The sequence below is a fragment of the Numida meleagris genome, chromosome 1 (assembly GCF_002078875.1).
Source record: "Numida meleagris isolate 19003 breed g44 Domestic line chromosome 1, NumMel1.0, whole genome shotgun sequence".
Lineage (NCBI taxonomy): Eukaryota > Metazoa > Chordata > Aves > Galliformes > Numididae > Numida > Numida meleagris.
The window spans coordinates 165,951,597-165,979,016 of NC_034409.1; the positions used below are offsets into that span (position 1 = coordinate 165,951,597).

The window sequence follows — 27,420 nt, forward strand, 5'->3', positions numbered from 1 at the left end:
TCCAGGTTTATTTAGGAAAAGTACTAACTTAATCAGAAATCACAGAATCACAGAATTGCAGGGGTTGGAAGGGACCTCAGGAGATCATCAAGACCGGCTCCTCTGCTAAAGCAGGTACCCTACAGTAGGTTACACAAGTAGGCATCTAGATGGGTCTCACCATAGAAGGAGATTCCACAACCTCTCTGGGCAACCTGTTCCAGTGCTCCATCACCCTTACTTTTCATCCGCATGTTAGTATGGAGCTTCCTACATTCAGGTTTTAGGCCATTACTCCTTGTTCTGTCACTATACACCACCAAGAAGAACCTGGCCGCGCCCATTTGCCTCCCACCTCCCTTTAGATATTTATAAATATTAATCAGATCCCCTTTCAGTCTTCTTTTCCCCAGGCCAGACCCAGGTTACTCAGCCCTTCTTCATACAGTAGATACTCCAGACCCTTTATCATCGTCGTGGCCTTCTTCTGGACTCCTTCTAGGAGATCCCTGCCTTTTTTGAACTGTGGAGCCTAGAACTGGACACAGTATTCTAAATTTGGCCTCACCAGGGCAGAGTAGAGGGGGAGGATCACCTCCCTTAACTTGATGGCCACACTCCTTTTAATGCACCCCAGGATACCATTGGCCTTCTTGGCCACAGGGGCACACTGCCAGCTCATGGTCAACCTGTTCCAACCAGAACACCCAGGTCCTTCTCTGCAGAGCTCACTTCCAGCAGGTCATCCCCTAACCTGTACTGGTGCATGCAACTGTTCCTCTTGAGGTACAAGACTCTACACTTGCTCCTGTTAAATCTCATCAGGTTCCTCCCTGCCCAACTCTCCCGTCTGTCTAGGTCTTGTTGAAGCCTTCAGGTGTGTCAGCCACTCTTCCCAGCTTCATATCATCAACAGACTTGGTGAGGGTGTATGCTATCCCTTTGTCCAGGTCGATGAAGAAGATGTTGAACAAGACTGGACCCAGCATTGACCCCTGGGGAATGCTGCTAGTTACATGCCTCCAACCGGACTCTGCGCCACTGATGACAACCCTCTGAGCTCTGCCAGTCAGCCAGCTGTCAATCCACCTCACCATCCACTCATCTATCCCACACTTTCGGAGTTTCATAGCAAAGGTGTTGTGGGAGATGGTGTCAAATGCCTTGCTGAAGTCAAGGTACACAAGGGTCACTGCTCTCCCCACATCTACCCAACTGGTGATGACATCATAGAAGGCTACCAGGTTGGTCAAGCTTGATTTCCCCTCGGTGATTCCATGTTGACTACTTCTGATAACCTATTACTCTTCCAATTGCTTGGAGAAGGCATCCGGGACAAGTTGTTCCATCACCTTTCCAGGGATGGAGGTGAGGCTGACTAGCATGTAGTTTCCCAGATCATCCTTCTTGCCTTTTTTGAAGACTGGAGTGACATTGGGTATCCTCCAGTCTTCAGGCATCTCTCCCATTTGCCAAGACCTTTCAGAGATGATAGAGAGCAGTTCAGCAATCACCTCTGCCGGTTCTCTCAGCACATGTGGGTGCATCCCATCAGGGCCCATGGGTTTGTGTATATTGATTTTAGCTAGATGCTTTCTGACCAGATCCTCCTCAACCAACGGGAAGTCTTCTGTAGAGGCCTTGATGTTGTTCCGTGCTTGACCTGGGAATAATTTGGTTGTATCTTCAAGAATGCTTGATGCCCAACAGATTAGAATGAGATCATTAGATCATGAATGTAAAAAAGCAGTGTACATAAGCACTGTCAAAATGTCACAGAGATTTTTCCTCATTGTTTGTGTGTGGTGCTGAGGAAGGATGGTGTTTGCTTTTGAGTAACTCCCAGTACAATCCAGTTTCTTTTGGTGTTATCAAGAAAAGTTTCTAGGTCTACTGAAAAGCCAGAGGTAATTCATGCGAGAAATGGAATTGATGTATGTAGAATTTCTCTGCTTTTGCTACTATTTCTTGAGTCCTGGGGGGACACTGGGGGACTCAAGATCTGTCTGAAATAACTTCAATCTGTTGTTGGAAGGCAGGGGGCACAGCAGCGATATAATAATATTCATTATGTTCCAGGCACATCTCTAAACTAAACTTACATCTTCCTCTGACTCAGCTGGGGGATGAATGTCTCTTTTGAAGCCAGTGATGCCCACTTCTGGGACGAGAGGGAAGAAAGAGAGGGAGATGACCATGTTAGCCTCAGATGAGATGATTTTAAGGCATGAGAAAGTGGTTGCTTCTTATTTCATGCTGTCTGCTTGCTTTGGTGGGTATGTGGCTGGGAAAGCACAGCTGTGAGATCTGGCCCTGTGCCACATCTGTGCACATACTTCCCGAAGTTGGAGTTTCTAATCTGAAAAAGGAGAAATGTCCATAGAGAAATCATCATACAGCCATCTTTGCTTATATATCATTAAATAATGTCATGTGCTTTCAGTTCAGTAGCCCATGCAGAGCATAGCCTTCAAATATTGCTCACTGTCTGGTACTTAACCAAACATATTTGCTATGTTACCTTTCATACCTAATGTTGCATAAGGACAACTTTTTTTTTTTTTTTAATCAAAAATACCAGCTTCTGTCTTTTCAAAGAAGTGAACATTTTGTATTAATTTTCTCTGGGATGGTTACTGGAGTTAAGGAAGCGGAGAAAATGTTGATCTGCCTGAGGGAAGGAAAGCCCTACAGAGGGATCCAGATGGGCTGAGGCCAATTGTAGGAGTTTTACAAGGCCAAGCGCAAGGTCCTGCAATTTGGTCACTACAACCCTACACATAGCTACAGGCTTGGGGCAGAGGAGCTGGAAAGCTGTGCAGAGGAAAGGGTTCTGGGAGTATTAGTCAACAGCTGGCTAAACGTGAGTCAGTAGTGTGCCCAGGTGGCCAAGAGGGCCAATGGCATCCTGACTTGTATCAGAAACAGAGCAGCCAGCAGGAGCAGGGAGGTGATTGTCCCCCTGTACTCAGCTCTGGTGAGGCCACACTTTGGGTACTGTGTTCTGTTGTGGGCCTCTCACTACAAGAAAGACATTGAGGCCCTGGAATGTGTTGAGAGAAGAGCAGTGAAGATGCGAAGGGTCTGGAGCACAAGTCTTATGGGGAGTGGCTGAAGATACTGGGATTGTTCAGTCTGGAGAAGAGGAGGCTCGGGGGAGACCTTATCGCTCTCTATAACTGCCAGAAAGGAGATTGTAGTGAGGTGGTGGTTGGCCTCTTCTACCAGATAACATCATAGGATGAGAGTTACTGGCCTTAAGTTGCACTAAGGGAGATTCAGGTTGGATATTAGGAATAATTTCTTCTCAGAAGGAGTGGTGAAGCACGGGCACAGGCTGCCCAGGGAGGTGGTGGAGTCACTGTCCCTGGAAGTGTCCACGAACTGTGGAGATGTGGCCCTGAGGGACATGGGTTAGTGGGCATGATGGGGATGGGCTGACAGTTGGATTAGATGAACTTAGAGGTCTTTTCCAGCTGTAGCAATTCTACGATTCTATGATCATGATTTTACTTTTGATACTGCTGTATAACCTGTGGCTGGCGAGTGCAAGGCTGAGCCTGTGCAGGGATATTTAAGATTCCAGTTGTTAGATTTATTTTAGGAATCAAAGGCAGTTCCGTGGCCTGTGCCACTGGTAAAAACAACTCATATTGCTCTCAAGTCTGTATGGCATCACTGCGTGTGCTCAAAATGAGTAGACCTGTATTATGTTTTCCAGGCACCCTGTTTAAATGCTCTGAAGTTTGTACAGCTGGAATATAAACCCTACCTTCCTCACACCGAATGAATGGCTGGAGAAGAGCCCTAAAGGCGTGTTCACACCGGTGACACACTACCAGCAGAGACTGCCGTTAAAGACCATTGCCCCGATCTTATCGCACGAAACAACAGCCACGAACAGAGGTGCCCTCCCGCCTCGGCAGCCCTGCCGTACAGCTGCAGGCTGGCTGCGGGGCTCCAGCGCCCAGCAGAGGGAGGCAGAGCCCGCCGCAACCGCTCTGCTCTCTGCTTGGAGCATCCCTGCAGCTTGGAGGAACAACGCGGTCCCCTCAAAGCCCGTCCAAAAACAACCATCTCCATCAGCTCCAGCATTCTGAGGCATGTCCGTCACTCTCAAAAGTAACCCGCGTGGAGATAGCGTGTGGAGGTGCAGATTGGTGATGTTCCGGCATGTCCTGCAAGCCAACCTGTCCACAAAAATGTAAGATCTTGAAACACTCCTGCGCTGGGCCATGATCCTTGAGTCTCTTTGAACCATTCCAGGCACCTTTTCCGAATCTAGAAAGAGAGAAAGAAGGATATGTAACTTCAGATACACTCATAACCTCAGTTACATATCTGTGTAATCTCAGTTTTGCCACTCGGTATTGTATCTATACTGTGTTGTCCCATGCCAGCTTATGTCATTTCAAAGCTCTATATGAAATGATGTCTTCATGACTATTGAATTCAAGCAATGCCATCAGCAAGATAAGGTAGACATAATGCCTACGCATTTTGAAGGCATTTTTCCATGTTTGAGGAGGAAACCGGTGAAGATGGACATTTGTTACCAACATAGTCAGATACTGCAAGGGTGACTATGCAAAAGCTTGTAAGTAAGCAGAGGAATAGTGAACCATTGTGCTGATATTGCTGGCAGGTACAAAATGAGTGAGGTAAGCTGTTTCCCTTACTTCCACCTGGCCAGGCACAGCTTGCTGGCATCAGTGCCTGATCTCACTGAAAGCTGCCATTCACATTTACAGTTGCAGAAAATGCGACTCTGCATTTAGGTTGTGTAACTTTCCAAAATGCATAGGAAATTGTGCTTCAGTCACAAAAATATTATGCTGCCTCATATCAGCTTTATCAATACTGAATTTAAGGGGGAAAATAGTTAAGGAAGAAATGAGATGGAATAAAGAAGAATATCCAGAGGTAAATAGCAGAGAAATACTTTTCTGAGCTGACAAAGGCATAATGAAATATCCTGTGAGAGAAGGAGATTATTTCCTGGGCTCTTGGAGAGTTATAAGGACAAACTCAATATGCAGCATTCAGATCATCTATAGCTGATGCCTCCATTAAGCTCAAAGGCAAGTGAAATTCAGATTGGATATTAGGAAAAATGTCTTCTCAGAAAGAGTGGTGAAGCACTGGCCCAGGCTGCCCAGGGAGGTGGTAGAGTCACCATCTCTGGAGGTGTTCAAGGACTGTGGAGTTGTAGCACTGAGGGACATGGGTTAGTGGGCATGGTGGGCACTGATGGTTGGACTAGATGATCTTGGAAGTCTTTTCCAACCTCTGTGATTCTATGAATAGAATTATAGAACCATTAAGTTTGGAAAAGTCCTCTAAGACCATCTACTCCAATTGTCCACCTACCACCAGTATTTCCCCACTAAACCATGTCCCTTAGTACAGCATTTGAATGTTTCTTGAACACCTCCAGGGACAGTAACTTAACCACTTCCCTGGGCAGCCTGTTCCAGGACCTCACCACTCTTTCAGAGAAGAAATCTTTCTTAATATCCAGCAATGCACCTGTCCTCAGTAGAGAGATTGTAACTCCTTCATTACACCTATTGGCTCCCTTTTACTGTTAGTGGAGGATATCAGGTACCTCTAAAGTAACAGCTGGGAGATCAGTGTGCAGGTGGGACCCAAAGGGAAAGAAGAACAGGTAAGTAGCGCTCTTCACATCTCTTTCTCCAATGTCAAAAAAAAAACAAAAAAAAAAAACCCAAAACAAATCAGAGAGATAAATAGTTACAGGTGGAGACTGAGGATGCTGTCTGACCAGCTGAAGAGTCAACATCCATTTTAACAAATTCCCTTACTTAAATGAGTGCCCACAAAAGTCTGCTAATGTTCACGTTAATGCTGCTATCCTTCTCAGCATCGAAAAGCAACCAAGCTCTCATCCATTGGCTGAAAAAGCCAGAGAAAATTTGGCTTCAGGTCAGATAATTTAAGGCCCTTGCTTGGGTTGGATAGGGCTGTAGTCAAAACACTACCACTCTCCCTAGGGTAGCTGCGAGTTCCAGTAGAAATACAGCTGAAGCATCTGCACCGGGGCAGTGTCCCTTAGCTTCCTCAGGGTCAGCATAGCTAGAATCAGTATAAACACCATGTGTGGAGCAGGCTGTGCTGTAGATCCAGCTTAGAAGTTTGCCTTGGCTCAGACTCCGATGCAAAGGCAGTGGCTGCAATGGCATTTTCAGGTAAAACAGCAAATGGTTGTCCTTTGGTAAATCTTTGTTACCTTATTTGCATGAACAGAGCTAAGTGAGTTCAATTAAGTGTTTAATACACTTAACTTTGTTTTGATTGGTAATTCATTTATTTATTTTACAGAATATGTGGTAAATAAGTCCATTAATCATTCTCAGAATCAAAGAAAGTAGACAGGGAAGAAGACCAGTGAGCTTATCTCTATCTGTCTCATCTTCTATGACAAATTATTCCCTGTGCTGCATTTTGAATATTTAATGCAATCATTGTTGCATACAAGAAGTTCAGGTTATTCCTCATGCAAGATAGTCCATACTTCAGCACGCTTCACTGTTCCTATTTAATGTAAATTTTCCAATTTTTAATTTCACTTCATTGCTTCAAGTCACACCTGTTCCTTCCACTGAGAAATTAGAAAACATCCTGTGGTTGCATGAGGTGACGTATGTGCGTGTGTGGTGGTACACCTCCATGCTCTTGTGCCATTAGTGACTGATCTGTGGATGTGACACAGCTGAGCGCAGCTAATCCTTGAAGCAGATAAATCACCTGGGGATGCACAGCAGCTGTGTGCTACTAGTACCAACTCCCAGCTATATATGCACTCCTGTAGTTTGTCTTGTTTTCTCGCTTAAGCTTTGATCTCCACTAGTGCCTTCTATACCACACACCATTCAGTCGACGCATTCAGCCAGCCCATTGCCTTTCAGTTGTAACCTAAATGAACTGGATTTGCATCCCACTGGTCTGTCAAGCAGCTCCTGCCTCGCCCTGCTCTTCCAGTCTATGTCCCAACACCTGATATCAACCCTGGCTGAGGACTTTGGGGCATGGTCTTACATAGGTGAGGTTTGGGGGAGTGCTGCTTTGCATTCTTAGCCATTTCCACATGCTGCCACAGATACACCACAAAGTCTCATCAGCACCTTTGGGCACTGGCACTGTCAAGAGTGGATCCTCCACCTTTAGCTGCGCTAACATAGAAGCCACCAGTGCTGAACAGCCATGGTTCTTCCAGTATGGCCTCCTTAAAAAACAGTAGGAGCCTTTCTCAAGTTAGGGACTTAAATTAGGTTCTTAATTCAGCTTACTGGACTTAATTGCAGATTCGTGGGAACGCTGATAAGGTAACCTTGTCCTTGCAGTCTTTACATGGGGAACGTGTCACTGAGGTTCCAATAGGATGGGAAGAACTAGTTGGGACTTACTGATCTTTAAGTTCTCTTCCCACCCAAGCTAATCTGTGATTCCAAGATAAGACCAGCATAAGAAATTAACAATGTGTAGTGCCTCATCTCACAGATTCAGCAGATACACAGCAGTGTGTCCATGTTTGGACATACAATCATACTGCTGGACCAGGTAGTGTGCTGATCAGTATTAATCACGGAATCATTAAGGTTGGAAAACATCACTAAGATCATCTAGTTCAACCGTCAGCCCATCACCACCATGCCCATAAACTATGTCTCTCAGTGCCACATCTCCATGTTTCTTGGACACCTCCGGGGATGGTGACTCCACCACCTCCCTGGGCAGCCTGTTCCAATGCCTCACCACTCTTTCTGAGAGGAAATATTTCCTGATTTCCAACCTAATAACCAAGGAGCACAGTGGGAGTCAGAATAGCCAGGCTGTGCTAAAGCATCCTGCTGGGATGGGGGGTCTGTGCTGAGATGGAACAGATCCCCCCGCACTGAGCACTGCAGCAGCCTGTGTGGCTGGGCCATGAAGTGGATTATTGAAATAATTGAAGTGAGGGACTAAGGAAAAGGTTTATTTTTAAACCAAGATCTGTTAGCTGATCCTGTTTACAGTGCAGTCCCCAAGCCAGCTGCCTCTGCACAGCCGGGGGGAGCACGGGCTGCTGCCTGTGGGTGGCAATGGGGAAGAGCAGCTTTTTTCAGCTACTTTTGTCACTGGCAGGGACGTCTGTTCTGCAGTGACACCTCTAAATTCTCCCCACCTTCAACCTTGGTTATTGTAAATTTCAGATTTCCCAAATGGTGCAGTCATACCAGTGCAGGCTTCATCTTTCCTGTTGGAAAAGAAGTGTTTTGAAGGGGGGAGAGGGGAAGGTGACCTGAGCTGCTGCATTCCTGTTATTCTCAGCTGTTGCAAAGCCCCTGAGGGGCTGCAGGGGGGAGGGAGGCAGCAGCTTATGGCAGCTGAACATAAACCATAGGAGAAAGGAAATTTTTGCCTTGCTGATAGTGAAGGCAGCCCAAGGGAGCAGAAAAAGGGGCTTAAAAGTCCTGTCTGTTCCCTGCCTTTTGTTCTGTGCTTGACAGTCTGATTTTAGAAAATGGACAGGCCCAGGAAGTCCTGTGATCGCATTCCATGTCTCCAGGAAAGCGGCTCTGCTGCAACTGCACTGTTACTGCTCAGCTGGCCTGGCCTGAGCACCATGGGATGCTCTCACAGCACTGAGTGAAATGGTTGAGCAGGGAATTACAAATAACACAAGGCTCAGGTCATGCACACTAAATCCCAAATGCCGACGGTAAAAACATTTCTCCTTAAATGGATCTCATCTGACTGCTGCCGGCAGGCACAACTCTGAGGGGGAAACGAAGATATTAGATGAAGTCGAGGATGCAGTATAGTGAATGTCACTTTCATGTGAGTGAGGATCATGTGGTTAATCCACTCTCCAAAGTCACCCTCTCATTAATTAGGAAAACATACTTAGCTCGTAATGGAGATTTACTGGATTAAAGTGATGCCTTATTACTGTCATTTGGCTGTGCGTGGCAGCTTTCATCCTAAAATATACCCAAATCTCTGGGCCCTGGCTCGTTGCTGCTGCAATCAGTGCTGAAATTAAGCCTGACTCTCTGTCACCATGCAGACTTCAGGCTACCTGGTATCACCAAGGGGACATCCCTCCAGAGTCATCTTTTCTCCCCCTGGCCCCATCGGGGCTCACTCTCCACACTGGAGAGTGATACTTGCATTCCAGTCTTTTCCACAGGCAGCTTACCTGTTTTGCATTCATCTGCATAAGCAGCCCTTGAAGTAGGGATTAAACTAGTTTTCTTCCCCCCTCAGTGAGTCTCTTGATCCGTGGACTACAGCTATGCTCTTTCTTGTATGCCCTCTGTTGCTGTCACCTTCAAGCTTTGCTGCAAAGTTGGATAGCTTCCTGGGGCTAAGCAGAGCTTCCCACCAGGTGTGGCAGGGAAATATGGGCTTGAACCCTCTGGCTCTGCTTCTGTTGGAAGGAGATTGAGCCCCAAACTCAGGGCTGTGCTTTCTTCTCCAAAGTTACCATGGACAGAGCACTGTGGCACTGAGCATCTTAGCACCCAAGGGCCATAGTGGGTCTCGCCCATGTTAACGGAGGCTTTGGCATCCTCACCTTCTTCTTCGAGCTAATACCTGAAAAATCCAGTGAGACAGGAGTCTTTTTCAGCTGTTAAATAATTGAATTGATTTCTCCAGTACTTGAAGACATAGTCCTAGAAAATCTGCACCATAATTTAGCCTTTTTATGTAGAAGGAAAGAAGACAAAGCACAAAGGAACTGAATATTTTTAGGCTAAAGAATCCAATGTTCCAACTTAATCTGAAGCTGAGCAAGTCTCTACAAGAAAGATTTAATGTGTCATTGTCTTGAAACAGACAGACATTATTGTTCTATATTTATATTTTTGTCTATATTTAAAGTTCATGTATAAATTATTTTTATAAAGCTCTGGGTTGAGAAGTTTGGAATTCTGCAGTGTTCACAGAAGCCCACTTATGAAAACGAGTGTAAATTAAAATTAATGGCTCATTTATCCTTGGAATTATCAATCTGTTTCATATGAGACTGAATGCAGAGACAAAGGAACTATAAACCAGGCAGTTACATGTGGCATGCTGTGATCTTTTTCTCATTTTGCACATTAGCTCCCAGGACCGTGTGCTCCCATCCACATTTCTGAGACAGAACACAAGTGCTCTGACCACAGACCAAGGTCAGAGAGGGATGTAGCACCAATGAAAATATATCCATCATTTATTCATGCTCAAGCATGGGCTCAAATGCAATTTACCACCCGATCTGAAAGACTTATATGCAGCAGTTTATTATCATTCATTAAATTCTGAAGGCTTTGATAGGTCAGCAATCCCCTATGCAGAGATATGACCCCAGTAGCAGCCAGAACATGTTAATAATGGAGCTCAGTAAAGCAGAAACAGAGTAGCCAGGTCTCATTCTGATTTACTGATCTTCCAGCAAAGTTTTTAATCAGTTATCTTATGCATTATCAGTTGAGTCCTTCAAAGTCTCATTAGACACATACATATGGGCACACGGTACATCCTCATCTACCAGTTTAATAAGTTGCCATTCCAAAATCCTCGTTTTAAAATGTCTCTTCCTTCCTTCGTAGAAGAAATATAATCTTTATGAAGGACTTGCAAGCAACTCCATTGATTTTTCTGTTTTTTCTCCTTCAGCGTGTATTTCTTAACCAGTTCAAGAAATGTCACGCTTACAGGGAGCAGGGTAATTCTAAACCTAACCAGATCACTTTGGCTGTTTGCTGCTGCTGTCGTTCATGAAAAATAGTCCTGTGATGCATGGTCAGTGCCACTGAATTCAGCGGAGCTATGGATGTTGAGCAACACAATACTCCAGGGGAGCGTGGCAGACTTTACCAAGAAGTTGTCTCCACTTGAGGGCAGAGACAATGTCTAGTGAGGCAGCACGTTCAGTCTGCATCTCAACTGGAGCTCTGGGCACTGCTGTAGTACGTATTAATAACAATTTCGTTGAAAGATCCCATTGTAGTCTTTGATTTGCTTTGGCCCAGCCACATGAGAGGACATCCAAATAAGAATGAAGACTGCAGACCGTGGCCAGGGACAGAGGCAGCTCGCTGGGAGCATCTCAGGCTGGGAGCTGAGGGCCCCAGCAGAGCAGCCTGGCTTCTGAGCTGCAGCACTTATACAAAAAAGGCTGTTAAAAGCTGCAGAGTGGAGAGCCATGGAAATACTGAAGGACTTAAGGCAAACAGGAGAGTCCTTTTTTTAGCATCTCAAGAATAAACTGGAGAGATGACAGCCTTGCACTGTGTAAGTGCCTCAAATGTGAGAAACTGCAGGACTCTTCAGGAGGGCAAGGGTTAATGGAAACAAATGGCTGTAATTCAGCCCATTTAAACTAACATTAAAGTTTAAGAATGAGGCAGGAATTTTTACACTAGGGTCTCTTACTGTCACAAGACATGAAGGAAAGAGCTGGATGCCTCATCTCTAGGGTCTTGAAGTAAAGCATAAAATGTGATTTCTTTGGTCTTTTATGACTCCTAAACAACTTCCAGGATTTCAAACATAAAGCTGAAAATGGATTCTAACAAGAGGTCTCTTGTGTTATAGTTCTGTGCACTGAGCCATAGATCTACGAGTTATTTTACAGTGTAATTTCTTTCCTGGTTTGCCCACAGAGCGAGCAGAGGGACAGAGTGGTTGGAAAGTTGCGTGGAAGGAAAGATCTTAGAGTGTTAGTCAACAGCCGGATGAACATGAGGCAGCAGTGTGCCCAGGTGGCCAAGAGGGCCAACAGCATCCTGGCTTGGATCAGAAACAGTGAAGCCAGTAGGAGCAGAGACATGACCAGCCCCTGTACTCAGCTCTGGTGAGGCCGCACCTCGAGTACTGTGTTCAGTTTTGGGTCCCTCACTACAAGAAAGACACTGAGACCCTGGAGCGTGTTCAGAGAAGGGCAATGAAGCTGTGGAGGGTCTGGGGCACAAGACTTACGGGGAGCAGCAGAGGGAACTGAGATTGTTCAGTTTGGAGAAGAGGAGGCTCAGGGGAGACCTTATTGCTCTCTGCAACTGCCTGAAGGGAGGTTGTGGTGAGGTGAGGTGGGGGTCAGCCTCTTCTCCCATGTAACAGTGATAGGACAAGAGGGAATGGGCTTAAGCTGTACCTGGGGAATTTCAGAGTGGATGTTAGGAATAATATATTCTCAGAAAGAGTGGTGAGGCACTGGCACAGGCTGCCCAGGGAGGTGGTGGAGTCACTGTCCCTGGAGGTGTTCAAGAACTGCGTAGATGTGGCCCTGAGGGGCATGGTTAGTGGGCACAGTGGGGATGGGCTGGGGGTTAGATTGGATGACCCTAGTGGTCTTTTCTAGCCTCAGTGATTCCATGATTCTGAGTTCTCCAGTGCACGAATGTGGAAGCTCAGCTTAAGATGTCTGCTTTCATTCTTGCAGAACGTACATCAGGAAGAAAATATGAAACATTTTTATTACCTTTATGAGATAAAGAAAAAAAATCTTACTGTTCAGAAAGACAGTATGGAAGGAGAATGCTAAGGGGCAGAAAGTTGATGAAGTTTGCTGGAAGAGACCTTGCTGGGTAACAGTCAGTGTCTGTAGGAGGGACGTTGCTCCTCAGCAGCTGCAAGGGCAAGGCTGTGCAGTCTGTGCAGCTGGCAGGTGGCTCAGATTGCAGTAATCCATCAGTTTGTTGTGGTTTTACAGACAGGCCTTTTCCCACATGGCCCCACGGATCAGCCCTACTCTATAGCTTGTCTGAGGGGAGAGAAATGGATTCCCACCAGCCTCTGACCTCTGCAGTCATGCATGGGCCAAGCACCAGTGATCACAGAACAAGCAGCCCACAGGCACATGTCCAAATGAAAATACTCTAGGAACTATGGGAAATATGCAGCTGAAGTGTGGTTCTGTGAATAAAAAAGCCGATATGTGTGTGCAGTGCATTCACTTAGGGCAGTGTTGTGTAGGAGCAGGGAGCTGGTTTTCCCTTGAGCTGGACCTGCTGTGATTGTTGCCATGTTTAGTTTGTTCTAGCAAGTAAAAGGTAAATTAGCGCTTAGCTGTAAGATCCAGTTGTGAGTAGCAACAAGTCTCAACCTGTTTTTCATTGCAAGTAAATGTCATTTTAACTGGAGACAGCTTTGGGGCTATCCTGACTCGCTGTGGAGGTTTGTGCTTTAAGTGCTTGTACAATGCATTTTGATCCAAGTCGGCACAGGGAACACCATATCCTGCAGAAGAAATGGTCGGAGTGGTCCTAAATGCCACCACAGCTGGGTGATGATAAATGGTGACCACACGTCTCCTGCATGTTTGTGGTGTCACTTTGGGAAAGCTGGTGCCACAGCACAGCCCTGCCCTGTGCAGGCATCTTCCTGAAGCCTCACCGCTGCGGTGGGGCTGGCTCAGTCTGCATGGCTGAGGAAAGGCCATGGTATGCTCCCATGTACTCAGCACTAAGAATCATGACAAAAGGTTACAAATTATGTGGGCTAAAAAAAAAAAAAAAAAGAGAGACCAAGAGGAAATTTTAAATCATACCACTACTGTGCAAATTACTTTTGTAAGTGGATGAACATGATGAGGATGATGTCAGAAGCATATTACGGTTGTCCTCCCTGACTAAAGGGAGGTAACACACACATAATATGTGGGTTGGTGGCCATAAATCTTCAGATATAAATCACCTCTGGTGGGCTGCTCAGAGCAGAGCAGCCTTTCTGACAGCAGTGGTGATAGAGTTTATCTTCACATCAGGACAAACTCCCCAGGCAACTCCTCTGCAGGTCCCTCCTTCATTCTGAAAGCAGCTAAAAGAAAACAGTACTCTAAATGTGCCCAGTAAAGGGAGAAAGCCTGAGTTAAATCTTTTCCTGAGAAAATTCATTATATCTTTGCCCTTTAGTAAACTAAAAAAACTCTCTTATTTCTCTCCATCATGAGGACAATGCTGCAGGTGGGAGCCAGATGAAAAAGACAAAGCTATCATAGAATGGCTTTGATTGGAAAGGACCACAAGGATCATCAAGTTCCAAACCCACTGCCGTGGGCAGGGCTACCAGCCACTAGACCAAGTACTGGATCAGATTGCTCAGGGCCCCATCCAACCTGGCCTTGAACACCTCCAGGGATGGGGCATCCACGACCTCTCTGGGCAGCCTGTTCCACTACTCTCTCAGTAAAAAACTTCTCCCTGACATCTAATCTAAATCTCCCTTTCTTTAGTTTAAAACCATTCCCTCTTGTCCTATCACTATCTACCCATGTAAAAAGTTGATTTCCCTCCTGTTTTTAAACTCCCTTTAAACACTGGAAGGCCTCAGTGAGGTCTCCCCACAGCCTTCTCTCCTCCAGGCTGAACAAGCCCAGCTCCCTCAGCCTGTCTTCATAGGAGAGGTGCTCCAGCCCTTGGATCATCTGCATGGCCCTCCTCTGGACCCTCTCCAACAGCTCCACATCTTTCCTGTATTGGGGGCCCCCAGATCTGCACACAGTACTCCAGCTGGGTCCTCATGAGTGCAGAATAGAGGGGGACAATCAGCTCCCTTGCCCTGCTGGCCACCCCTCTTCTGATGGAACCTAGGATACCATTGGCCTTCCAGGCTGCAAGTGCACACTGCTGGCTCAGGTTAAGATTTTCTTCAACCGGAAATCCCAAGCTTTAATCAGGTTTGGTCTCTGATCATTTAACTTGCCCAAGGCAAAGGACATTTGTAAATATCCAGGCAGGCATTACCTGTGAGCTGGAGGAATATTCTTCTGGTACAGCGCCAGCATTAACACCAGAATGACAGAACTGTTTAATACCATGCCCAACGGGAGAACCGGTTTCTTTTGCTTTCACTCCTGGTGGGCTTACTTCAGCCCTCAGTTTACATAGCTATAACTCTGCTGAGGGGAATGGGAATACATAAATGTACCTTGAGGAACAGATCATCATCTCATCGTGAAATGACCCGGTGAGATCACCTTGTCTGCAGACACATTTGGGAGAATTGAGCTGGAATCCTCTTCTCAAATCCATTCAGAAAGGACCATCACTGTAATGACCAAGTCCCCGCAACAAGAAATTGCTATCAGTTTCCCATTCATTTCCCTCCAGCATCACTGGTTTGTGACTTTTCTCCTGTGGTCAGGTTATGTGTAATCTGACATTTCCTTGCTACTGCTGCAGTGGGTCTGAGCACAACAGATGTAGCCCAAAGCCAGGGCTGTCCCTACCTCCTCCATGGTCCTGAGAAGGCTCTGTGTGGATAATCCCTTGCCTACAGTCCCAGGAAGGCAGCATACCACTTGGTCAGCAAGCTTTGTGTGTAACCCTCTGTTGCTGATGAGCCTAAAACATTCCTGCTAATTTTCTGGGGGCAGATATGCAAGTCATGTATCCTCTCTGGAGTGTGTCCTGTGGTTTGCCCATCCCATCCAATTGCCTTGTTTGCTTGTAGCATGAGCCTACCCCTACTTCTCCTTTTAATTGTATCATCCACAGCTGCCAAGGGCCTCACATCTCCACTCTGGGAGTCTGTCAGGTCAAGCCCCCTCTCCAAAAGCAGAACACATCAGGCTGGAGGCACACATCTGGCCAGCGGCACTTCCTAGTGGTGGTATCTGTGGCCAGCAGAGCACACTCTGACACCTCTGAGGTTGGCTGAGCAGCTGTGGGCATCCCAGGAGAGCATCCATCCACCAAGACACCCCACCAGACTTCATTTCTCTGTTGCCTGCAAAAGGAGAAAGCTCACTGCATCCACTGAGCCTCCTTGACACTGGGCTGTATCCTTCGTAAATATATAAGTATATCCTATATTTATATCTCAGCATCTCTGCTGTCAGAACCATATCACAGACTGGGATTTGCCCCACTAAAAGCCAGTCATCCAAAGCAACCACAGAAGTTCCTTCTGTCATATTATCTTGAGGCAGTATGGGATGAAACATGAAAAGGAAACCGTGCATGAGGCAGCCTGATGGAGACATGGCCTGGGAAGATGCAGTGCTGCTTCTCCTTTTACATTTGTTGCTAACACAAAGGCAGCTGCTGCTATTACAGCAGCATTAGCCATGGTTAATCATGTAGCTCAACCTGTCATGACTGCAAAATAATTGATATTGATTCTGATGTTGGCCTGGAGCTAATATGATACCTTTTGATAGGAAGAAAGTGTTTTGTCCACAGGTTTGAACTTCAATTTCAGTTGAGAAAACAATGAAGATGTGGTTGAGAACAGCTTATTTTTCTCTATGTTTTCAACTAAAAATGTCAGATGATTTCCCATAATTAACCATTATTGCATAGATGTGAAAATCATCATCTGTTATTTTCAAGGTATTTCAGATATTATTTTAAAATATTTCAATTAAAAAACAAAACCACGAGGAATGTCTGAAAATATAAAAAGTGAAATAAATTCAAATTACTTAAACTCTGTCAGCACGTCGTCAGAAGCTTCTGGTAATGCAAATGTTAAGTTTGGAAGGTGCCTCATCAGCTGTAGATTAGCAGAAAAGAAAATAGTATTTTCTTCTGATTGTTCCAGCCTCCCCTACGGCATTTGATTTTAAAAGCTGTTTTACAAAAGGTGCAAAGACCTTTTCTTAGTGCCAAAGAGCTTTAGAAATGCAGGAGAGGTTTCATTTTGGCAAACCTGAAAAGCTCAAAGTCTGTCTCCATATGATGATTATCTCCATAATGTTGCATTAAAAGAATTTTTAAAATGTTTTCTAGCTCAAGAGATCTAAAATAAATAAACAAACAAATAGAGCAATTCTTTATCTGATGGAATGTGAGATATAGATTTCCGAATTGCGCTTTTAAGTTCTTGAATGATCACTCTGATGTGGCTGACAGAAGGCTATTAGCAGGAAGTTAATGTTACTTGCATTTCTTCTGCAACAGGCCATGAGATTTTATTTCATGATAACCTGAAAATTAAGAGCCTTATGATGCATGTGCTGAAGTTAATTATGTCATGCATTCATTGAGAGTTCAGTCACAAGACAGAATTGGTAGTTCCTCAGTCATAGATAGAGATTTTATCTAAAAAACTTCTTAGTGAAGCAGGAAAAAAAAAAGTATTTGGTCACATACCCAAGAAGTTGACTTCACACTTTAATTTCAGAAAAGAGAAATCCTTGGTCTAAGATGCTTCTCTGAAAACACACTGACCTTCAGGACACTGTAAATTCTCCCAAGTGACCTCAGGCTGACAGAAAGCTGAATACAGCGTGCTTGCATGTATTTTATTTTATACCAAGAGACACAGTATGGCTGTTTGAACGTGTTTCAGGAACCTTGCATTAGGAAATACGCTGAATCCTGCTCCTCTCATGATCTCTATCCTCTCAGAACTTATTACTCCATTCTTGCTTCAGATGCAGAGCTACACAGAATATTTTCCACTTGTGACCCGGTTAAAATTGACTGTATTAAAACTGGGCTGAAAGCGGAACTAATTCCAGTTGTTCTGGAAATAATTGTACTAACCAATTTCAAGTCATAAATGGTAAATAAAAAATGTCTCAGAACAGGTTGCTGTCAATAATGACAATGCAAATTATAATTGTCGTTGGAACAGGTTGCCCAGTGAGGTTGTGGATGCCCCCAACCTGGAGGCATTCAAGGCCAGGCTGGATGGGGCTTTGAGCAACCTGGTCTAGAGGGAGGTGTCCCTGCCTATAGCAGGGGGTTGGAACTAGGTGATCTTAAAGACCCCTTCCAACCCTAACCGTTCTGTGACTCTATGAAATAATGCCCTGAAACTCTTTGTTATTTACTTGGATGTGGAAGGGTAAGTGAAATGAACACTTGAGAGACACAGACAGGACAAAATCCCCCATAGTACCTAATACCAGGCATGATTTTCTCACAAGAAGTGAACACTTGCACATATTTGCCCTCCCAGCAAGCCCTGCCCCAAATGGGCCCCCGCATCTATCCACACCCATCACTTCCTGTCAAGCCCATCCAGCCCTCAAATCCCTTTCCTTCGCTTCCTGCATTTCTTATGGCAGGTTGGAGAGGTCCAGGGTAACTCAGCCCTGCCCTGCCCTGTCCCTCCCTGGTGTGAGAGTTGCTCTGTGGCAAGTGGTGGGGTTAGCACAGTTCTGTGAGAGGAGGAGGAGAGGTCAGTATTGGGTCCAGACCTGTTTCACAACCTCATTAATGATCTGGATGATGGGGCAGTGTACCCTCATCAAGTTTGCGGATGGCACAAAACCAGGAGGAGTGGCTGAGCCACCAGAGGGTTCGTGCTTCTGTCCAGAGGGACCTGGACAGGCTGGAGAGGTGGGCTGGCAGGATTGCAGAAGGAATGCAAAGTCCTGCACCTGGGGAGGAACAACCCCCAGGCTCCAGTGTATGCTATGGGGCACCCAGCTGGAAAGCAACTGGCTTGGTGTCCTGATGCACATCGAGTGTGAGCCAGCAGTGTGCCCTGCAGCAATGTAGGCTAATGGCATCCTCATGGCTGCATAAAGCAAAGCGTTTCCAGCAGGTCAAGGGAGGTGATCCTTCCCCTCTGCTCTGGTAAGGCCGCACCTGGAGTGCTACATCCAGTTCTGTGTCTCCAGGTGCAAGAGGGACTTAGACATTCCAGGGAGTCCAACAGAGGGACACCAAGATGACAAAGGGCCTGGAGTACCTCTCCCATGTGGAGAGGCTGAGAGAGCTGGGACTGCTGCTCAAGAAGAGGAGGCACAGGGGAATCTCATCAGTGTCCATAGATCCCTGAAGGGAGGCTGCCAGAGGCTGGAGCCAGGCTCTGTCAGTGGTGCCCTGTGCCAGGACTAGAGGCCATGGGCACAAACTGGAGCACAGAAGGTTCCCTCTGAACAGCAGGAGCACTGCTGTGACAGAGCACAGAGTCTGTGGGTTCTCCTCCTTTGGGATCTTCCAGAGCCGCCTGGATGTAGTCCTGGGCACCTTGCTCTGGGCAAATGACCTCTGGTGGTCTCTTTCAGCCTCAGACATGCTGTAGTTCACTGAAATGGCACCATAGCCTCCCTTGGCCTACACACCTCCCAGGTTCTGTCCCTTATTCCCCAGAAGCAACATTTCAACCACAGCTCCCTATGCCATGGTGCTCCCAACCATGGTGCCCAGCCATCTCTTGCCTATCCACCAGCTTCATTTCCAGCTGACCTTTCCATCCTCAGTACTTGGCACAAAATGCCATTTCCATGAGACTGGTAGTTTCTCATTAGAAGGGGTTAAAAGAGGAGAAGGGCTGGGTGAATTTCTCTGGCAGGATGTGGGTGGCCCAATGCCACTAGATGCTGATGTGGGACCTCAGCCACCCCAAACGTGGCCGGCCAGAACACAGCTCACTTCCTATGCGGTGCTGCATGCTGAGCTGCAGGAATTCAACTGCTTGCCACTGCTTCAGCAGATCCTAAAATAAAGAGAAGCCAGGCTTTTTTGGTGAGCTTATGCAAGTATAGGATGGCACTTAGTATGCAGTAGGGCTCTTTGCTGTGTGTTATCAGCTTCCATGGTGCGTGAGACATCAGTAAAATGCTATTTCTAAACAAAGCTTGGCAGGAGATTCAGGATAAGGTACAGTGCTGCTCTTAATCTTTTTTCCAGAAGGTTGGATTTCAAATTAATGACCCCTGAAACACATATATTGGCTCCATAGGAACAACTGAAAACATTTTTTTTTCCTTATTTGTGGGTGAGAGGGGAGCTCTGCAGCACAGATTACTTCTGCCTTGAAAGACAGTCCTGTGATCTGCAGAATATTTACATGGTTTTCCTGGCTTAGGAAATACACTCAGGGCTGCAGGAACAGGAAGCAACTACTGTGGATATTTTAGCAGAGGCTGTGGCTTGTTGGCATTGCTGCAAGCACAGGTATGTCTACAAGGGCTCTGCTGCTTCCAGTGCGACGTTGCCTGCTGCTGACATGTGACTTGGCCAATCAAGCAAAGTGTGATAAGACTCATGACGTGATTTAGCAGTGCAGGAAGAGGGAAAACAATGATTGTTTCTGAGAGTGTCAGGAAAAGAAATCCAGCTCCACACAACTTTTTTTTTTAATTGTTTTCCAGAGTAACTCAAGCTTGGAAAAAAAAAAGAAAGCAAAGAAAAATAAGAGCTTGTTCTCAATGTTAATTTTTCCTGTGAGTGATTATCTGGACATACATAGAACTGGGTCAGTGGTTTCCACCCTTTTCAACTCACGTTTGCAGCTACTGGCTGTCTGCTGGCCTTTTCAGCATCCCTCATTACCTTGAAGGCGAAGAACCGTGGCACATCAGCCCTGCACAGCCCCACCACCTCCAGCAGCAACCGTGTTGCCAACACGACTGTCCCAACGACTGCTGCGATGGCTTTGATTGAGCTATGCTTGCTGAGACGTGGCTGAGAGCTTGGCCTCCAGTCCTCGCATCTGTCAAGGTGATTTTAAAATGTAGATATTCAAAGCTATGCGTGTTGGATGATGAGTACTTACAGAACCTTGTTAAGGGTCAGAACAGAACACTGAAGTCTCTTTTAGCTGATAGATTTTGTCTCACGGTGATCTTGGTGTACATTGCTGAAGCATTATGAGAATCCTGCATCCCTCTGCCGTTCAGGAACTTTTGCTATTATGGCTCTGAACAAAAATAGTAGTTTTTCTACCCATCACTTGTACCTTTTGCCAGCTGATGTTGTGATCATTCCCGTTAAACTCTTCAGCCTCATTGCACCCCAGGATAGATGGGCAACATTCACAAGGAAAAGCACTCACCAGAGGATGATGTTGACCCAGCAAAAACTTTTTTGCGAAAATAAGTCATAAGAGGATATATCAATTCATATGTTTGCATCTGTCTAATGAGGAGATATCTATACCCAGTAACAGCATTGGAAGATAATAATGGATACATCTCAGCCTATACATTCACACTTGTAAACTTTCTCCCTAACAAAAAACAATATTGTTTTAGGGCAAAAAAAGAAAGCCAACTGGGAAATGCATTTTCACTCCAGCACTCCAACCAGTTTGGCCATCAGTGATACACTGTCCCCTGTGTGCCTTCTGTTCTGTGTCACCCAAAAATGCTACCCAAGAAAGACTGTGCACTTGCATAGTATCTGCCACAACTTGAAACAATCCTGTTAAGACAAATAAAATATTCCTTTTTAAACCTCCTCTATGGCTTTTTCACAACTCTGGTAGCCCACACCGTACTCCTTGCAGAGAAGCAGTCCTTCATCTTGCATCCACTGTTGGCATCATCTATAGGGAGAAGGATTCCCATTGCTACCCAGCATAGCACATCACTCCTATGCCAGTATTGGGTTCAGGCCTCTTCAGAGAGACATGGAGTTTCCTATTAACCTTTGAAGTTGATCTGAAACATAGTGCTGGCAGCAAAAGACAGGATGTGGGAACAATCCCATGGGACATAGGCACCCATTTCTCTTTAACCAGTAGGTTACTTCCTATTTACAGTAGGGTTACCTCTTACAGGCAAAGCCATAAACTGTGCAGCTCAGCAGCTTACAAGTTGAGAAAGCCAAGTCTGAATTCAGAATTTCAGTCTCAAGCTATGCATGCCACCTATAGCTCCATGCCCTATTTATTATGCTTGAATCTGTGAAATTCTCGGTGGTTTGTTTTAGTTCACCTCATAAAAATAATGTCCTGGGTGATGAAAGCTCTACTTTGATCTACAAGCCTTTTCCTTTGTCTTAAGGCATCAACCTCAAACACCTCAAGGACATCTACTTACGAATCTGAAATTAGCATGTCCTTCACTGTGCTGAGCAGAACTAGACAGACAGGAATGAGCAGCCCTCAAGCAAGTTTGTACAGTAGCATAGTGGCCTGTTTGTCATTTTGGAGAGGGTCCAGTGGAGGGCCACAAAGGTGATCAGAGGGCTGGAGCACCTCTCCTATGAAGACAGGCTGAAAGAGCTGGAGAAGAGAAGGTTGCAAGGAGACCTCATTGCAGCCTTTCAGTATTTAAAAGGGGATTCTAAAAAGGAGGTGAATCAACTTTTTCTTCAAGTAGACAATGATAGGACAACAGGGAATGGTTTTAAGCTTGAGGGAAGGTTTATATTGGGTATCAGGGGGAAGTTCTCTACCGAGAGAGTGGTGAGGTGCTGGAACAGGCTGCCCAGAGAGGTTGTGGATGCCCCATCCCTGGAGGTGTTCAAGGCCAGGTTGGATGGAGCCCTGGGCAACCTGGTCTGGTACCAGATCTGGAGGTTGGTGGCCCTGCCTGTGGCAGAGGGATTGGTACTTGATGATCCTTGGGGTCCCTTCCAACCCAAGCCGTTCTGTGATTCTATGACTTTCCTGAACCAGAGAAAGGGCTCTCAGGTGTGGCAAGGCATCCTATCTCTGACTTGACCTATCTGAAAGAGAACAGTTTGTCCCAGAGTTTCATCAACTGCCTTCAGTTCTGTCCTGAATAAGAACTCCACGTGATGTAGGACATGGATTTGATGGATTTGCTCTGTCCAGCAAGCCCTGGAGAACACTACTTCGTTAGGGACAAAATCACCTCAGACTTTCTTTACTAAAACTGTCTACCTGTGAGAGCCTGGAGAATACATGTTCCTTAGAAAGAGCTGAGCTGGGGAGTTGTCAAAGGTAAAAGGGTGGTTCTATAGAAAAGACTGGGTCAAGAAAAAAAAAACAGAAAACAAGAGCCAGATTTCTGTGTCTAGTATTTGTTCTTATTTATTTATTTATTTATTTACAGGTTCATAGACTAAAAGAAAATGCCATCTGGGATCTTAGACACTGAAATATCCTGAAAGTTCACAGGGAACCAACACATGATCTTTTGGGAGAATGCCTATGCATAGGCATGTGACCATCAGTGTAGCAGCAAATGAGTTGGGCACATAGATTACAGCAAGAGGTGAGTATCAGGCAGATACTGTGATTCCTTGATTCCTTCACACTCTAATGAGTATCTGCTTCAACTCCAGCTGGTTGCTTGAGTCATATCAATCCATATACGGATCCAAAGTCTGAGGCTGCTTGCTGGAAACCAACATTTTAATGTTTGAGAAGTTAGGAAACAGACAAAAGGCCCAGTGGGTATGAGTTCCTCTGACAGTTCTCATTTAATGCTTGTAGAGGAAATTTGCTTAGAGATTCCTGAATCTGATGGATAAAACATCATTGACAGGTATATAGAATCATAGAGTCGTTAAGGTTGGAAGAGATCATTATGATCATCTAGTCCGACCTCCTACCCATCCCCACCACATCCACTAACTGTGCCCCTCAGGGCCACATCTCTACATTTCTTGAACACCTCCAGGGACGGTGACTCCACCACCTCCCTGAGCAGCCTGCTCTCCAATGCTTCACCACTCTTTCTGAGAAGAAATATTTCCTAATATCCAACTTAAACAAAAATATAGATATGCAACATACATATACAACATATATATGCATATACAAATAAAACAGGTCTTATTTTGTTGGGTTATATATGTGTGTTGACATGCTGTGGGTATGTGGGGTTGGAGGAGTGCCCTGCTCATGATGCTACATCACTCCTGGTGGAGATCCATCTATGAGAGCAAGTGGGTCAAAGCCTTGTCTGTTTGGTTTGTGGAAAGAAATGGACCCTCTGATGGCACAATTTCTGACCTATCTCCAGATGAGACCACTCATCTCCAAAAGGATGTGGAATAAACGGGAAGTGAGGGTGACTAGTTCAAGTGGTGACTTGTTATGTGTACTTTGGGTTTGTCTATGTTTAATTATATGATGGAGAAGTCTGCAGTGGTGTCTGAACAACCACACTGGCTTTCTGCAGAAACTTGCCTTTGGAGAACAGCTGGAGCAGAGCATTATTGTTTAGGGGTGAGCAACAGATAATCATTTTGTGCTTGCCTCCACAGAATTACATCATTTTCACCAGAAAGAAAGGAACTGATGCTTAATTTTATTCTTCATTCATATACATAATCCACTGGTAGACAGGTTTTTCTAATCCTCTTGTCAGGAGGACTTTGTGGGTTTTATGTTTTCTAGGATGACATATCCTAGCAACACCAGAATTAAGCTGGCTGCAGTGAAATGGGAAAGCTGCAGGGATGTCTGAGATACACAGCTGCTCTCAGTAGAGTTTTCAGACAGCTCAGTGGCTCAGAGATGCACCCCAATAGCGGCGTGTATCCAACACGGTGTGGGCAGCTTCCTACACTCACGTTTTCCTACCCAAAAAATTCCCTTTGCTGTTACACTGATGCATAGAGGCACGGTAAAACAGGTACCAGGTAGCTCTCGAAGTCAGAGTGAGGCATGTGAGGAGCTATCGGGGAGAGACAGCACTGCTTCTATTTCTCTGAAGGCAAAGAGACATTCCACTCCCCTATGCTGACACCTGGGGATCTCCTGGCATGTGAGCTCACAAGGGAAGCTTTCATTTTAATAACTGCACTTTTCTCCTCTTTCTTCTTTCTCTGTTTTTTATTGAAACAGAATTTCTAAAAAGGGAAAACCAAGCTGAGTCCTGCTGCAAAGGCTGTATCCAATCGGGCGCAGCAGCAGGGCAGCACTTTGATCGACAATATTCTTGGATTAGATTTTGCATATGTTCCTGTGTGATACCAAAAAACATCAGTGAAGAATAAAGTCCATAAAAGTTTCCTTATTTTTAAGGATACAAGCAAACAAACAAACAAAACCAGCAAAAAAACAAAAAACAAAATACAAAAAACAGCAGAAAAGGTTTTTTCCCACTGACACTGAAGAATCTCCACTGGGCAGCAGCTTAGATGGATGGCTGCCTTTCTCCTAGCACTAGGCCCTGTTTTATCTTTGTCTCATGAACTTCTGTTCACATTCATTCATCTCACCCATTTTGCAAGCAGAGCGCATCCCTCAGCTCCATCCTTCACTGCCAGCCCACCTTTAAGGAAGGCACAGGCAGAACTGCACACTTCCATGCATGACTTTCAGTCCCATTCAATGCTTCTCCCAGAGCATCCCTCCATAAATGTGCACACCTGTCCTGGTCTCCCAGTGCATCCCTCCTTTTTGGATTTACCAGCCCTTTTCTTCCCCAGGGCTGACTGAATTCATCATATCAGTATGTCCATTCCTCAGCTTGTTGTTAAATTCCAATTTTAAAAATACTAGGGATCTATAAATACACTAATACAGTCCGTTTTCTTGATATATACTGTATCTGCAGCATTAAAAGACCATACTTACAGCATCTATACAGCACTTAAAATAACATCCTGATCAACAGTATATAAAATGATTGGTGTAATCACTCTGTTAATTACTTGTTCTTTATCAGAAATCTTTATCAGTACTAATTCAAGTTTTCCCTGTCTGCCGGTTGATCCCTGTTTGTCATTGCACCATTACTGGGAGGATTTGATTCTGAAAAAAATCAAAGCTTTTATTTGAAAAGGACTTTGAGCAACCTGGTCTAATGGAATGTGTCTCTTCTCATGACAGGGGGTTGGAGTAGATGGTCTTTAAGGATCCCTTTCAACACAAACCAATCTATAATTCTCTGATTTTAAAAGCCGTTATAAAGTAAGACTTCATCATGCAAATTGAATAAGCCCTACAGGCTCAGCAACCAGAAGGCAAACAGAAACAAGCTACCATTTCTTAAACAAACAAACTAACAAAGAGGAAACAAAAAGCAAACAAACAAACAAAAAAGGGAAATCTTATATGGTTTTCAAGCTGGTTTCCAGCTACTCAAAAACCCTGGGCCTGACAACATTGCTAAATTCAAAATAGTAGAAACCTTCTCAAAGCACCCTTCATTGAGAGCCTGCCTGCTCTGTGCTGGACGCTTTCTCAAGAAGTGTCACAATTCCCTGTTTTCTTTTTGCTTCTGCTTGCACTGCTTCTAATCTCTTGCCATTTGTTCTTGGTTTTGCTTTTTTGTTTCAACTATTGTTTGCTTGGACTTCTCCCTTGTTCCTAGGACGCAGCTGCAAATCAATGTCTAGTTGCAGAATTACACTAAGGCAGACCCAAAGGGGAAGAGATGTTGCCAGCCCATAGATTCCCAGGGATGCTGTGAGGCTGTGGGCAATTCCCAGCACCTCTAGCAGCTCCTCCTCTCCCTCTGCCTGCTACCACCACGGCTTCTGCTTCCTCTTCTTCAGCAGTTTGCACTGACAGCTTCTCCACTGGCCCTTAGGGGCAAGGTGGACAACGTTTCTTGGTCCCATCAGAGTGCTAGAGGGGATGTGGTGCTGCAGAGAGGGTCATTGATGTCCTCCTGGGAAGCAGTACTGGTGGAAGTCCCTCTGGCATTGCTATTAAAGGACATCCTGCCTCCTGCACAGCCTTGGTTGCTTTCCTGCTTCCCACACTCACAGTGTCACCTCTTCTTGTCCTTGTTGCCAACCTCTGGTTTCCTGCTCTTGTTCAATGACAGTAAGGACTTAGGTCAGAGAATCATAGAACCATTTGAGTTGGAAGGGGCCCTTGAAGGTCATGAATAGGGACACCTTTAGCTATGTCAGGTTGCCCAGAGCCCCATCCAGCCTGAAATGGACCAGACATGGACATCCTGAGATGGACAAAGGACAGGTGTAGGAAACTAATTCAATAAACCTCCAGTAAATATTTGCTTTAGCTGAGGGAGTGGCTTTGGCCATATCGAGGTCCTTTTCTGTAACCAGTCAAACCGCACAGGCAATAAACCTTCAGGCAGGTGGGAGGAGGTGTGACAAGAATTATAATTTGAGAGATGCTGTGAAAATAATTGCTATGGCATTGCAATGATTTTGGAAAACCTTTGTTGCAAGTTTTACAGCGGTGTTCCTGCCAGCATATGCTTATCACCCAAATTCTGCGTTCCTCTGATTTTCTGCACTTCAAAGGAGAGTAAGAATGTCCTGCTGTGAATGGGAGTAAGTATGAAAACCCCTGATTACTTCCTGAAATGAGATTTGAGGACAAAGCCACATCTGACTACTTATTACAGGGGGGCTGCTTTCTGAGCCCAAGGTGTCTGCAACTAAACACTTTGTAAAGCCAAGGCAAAAGTAGCATTATGGTGATGCCGTTTAATATCACATCCATCTCCACCACTCCTGACAAAGTCTAGTTCTAACAAATTGCACTACTCCAGCAGTCAGCAGTAAGGGAGGTTGAGAATGCACAGTCATCTTTTATTTGAATGAGTCCACTGCTATTTCCATTTCAGCACTTGAAAAACATCTGAATGACTCCCTGGCGTATTCAGTGTTGTACGCTAGAAATATAAAAGAGAAACTTGATAAATTCTTCCATGCTCATTGCCCATACTGGCAATAAAAAACATTTGATCTTCTCTACAAACATCCATCTGAGAAGAGCAGCTGTCCTCTTCAAAAGATGGAAATTTAAAAATGTCTAGTCATCTTCATTGGTCTTACAGGTGGCTGGTAGGAAGAGCAAGAGGTCATTCTGACGCTACTCCATCAGAGAAATCCTGAGAGATATGTCTGCTTTGTAGCC

At 45.2% G+C, this 27,420-nt stretch overlaps 1 long non-coding RNA gene across 1 annotated transcript; it reads left to right on the top strand.

The window, feature by feature from the left end:
* Nucleotides 699-27,167, top strand: LOC110387647. Its single transcript, XR_002432636.1, has 4 exons — nt 699-1,347; nt 3,701-4,183; nt 22,679-22,840; nt 26,727-27,167. It is a non-coding gene; the product is annotated as an uncharacterized LOC110387647 (long non-coding RNA).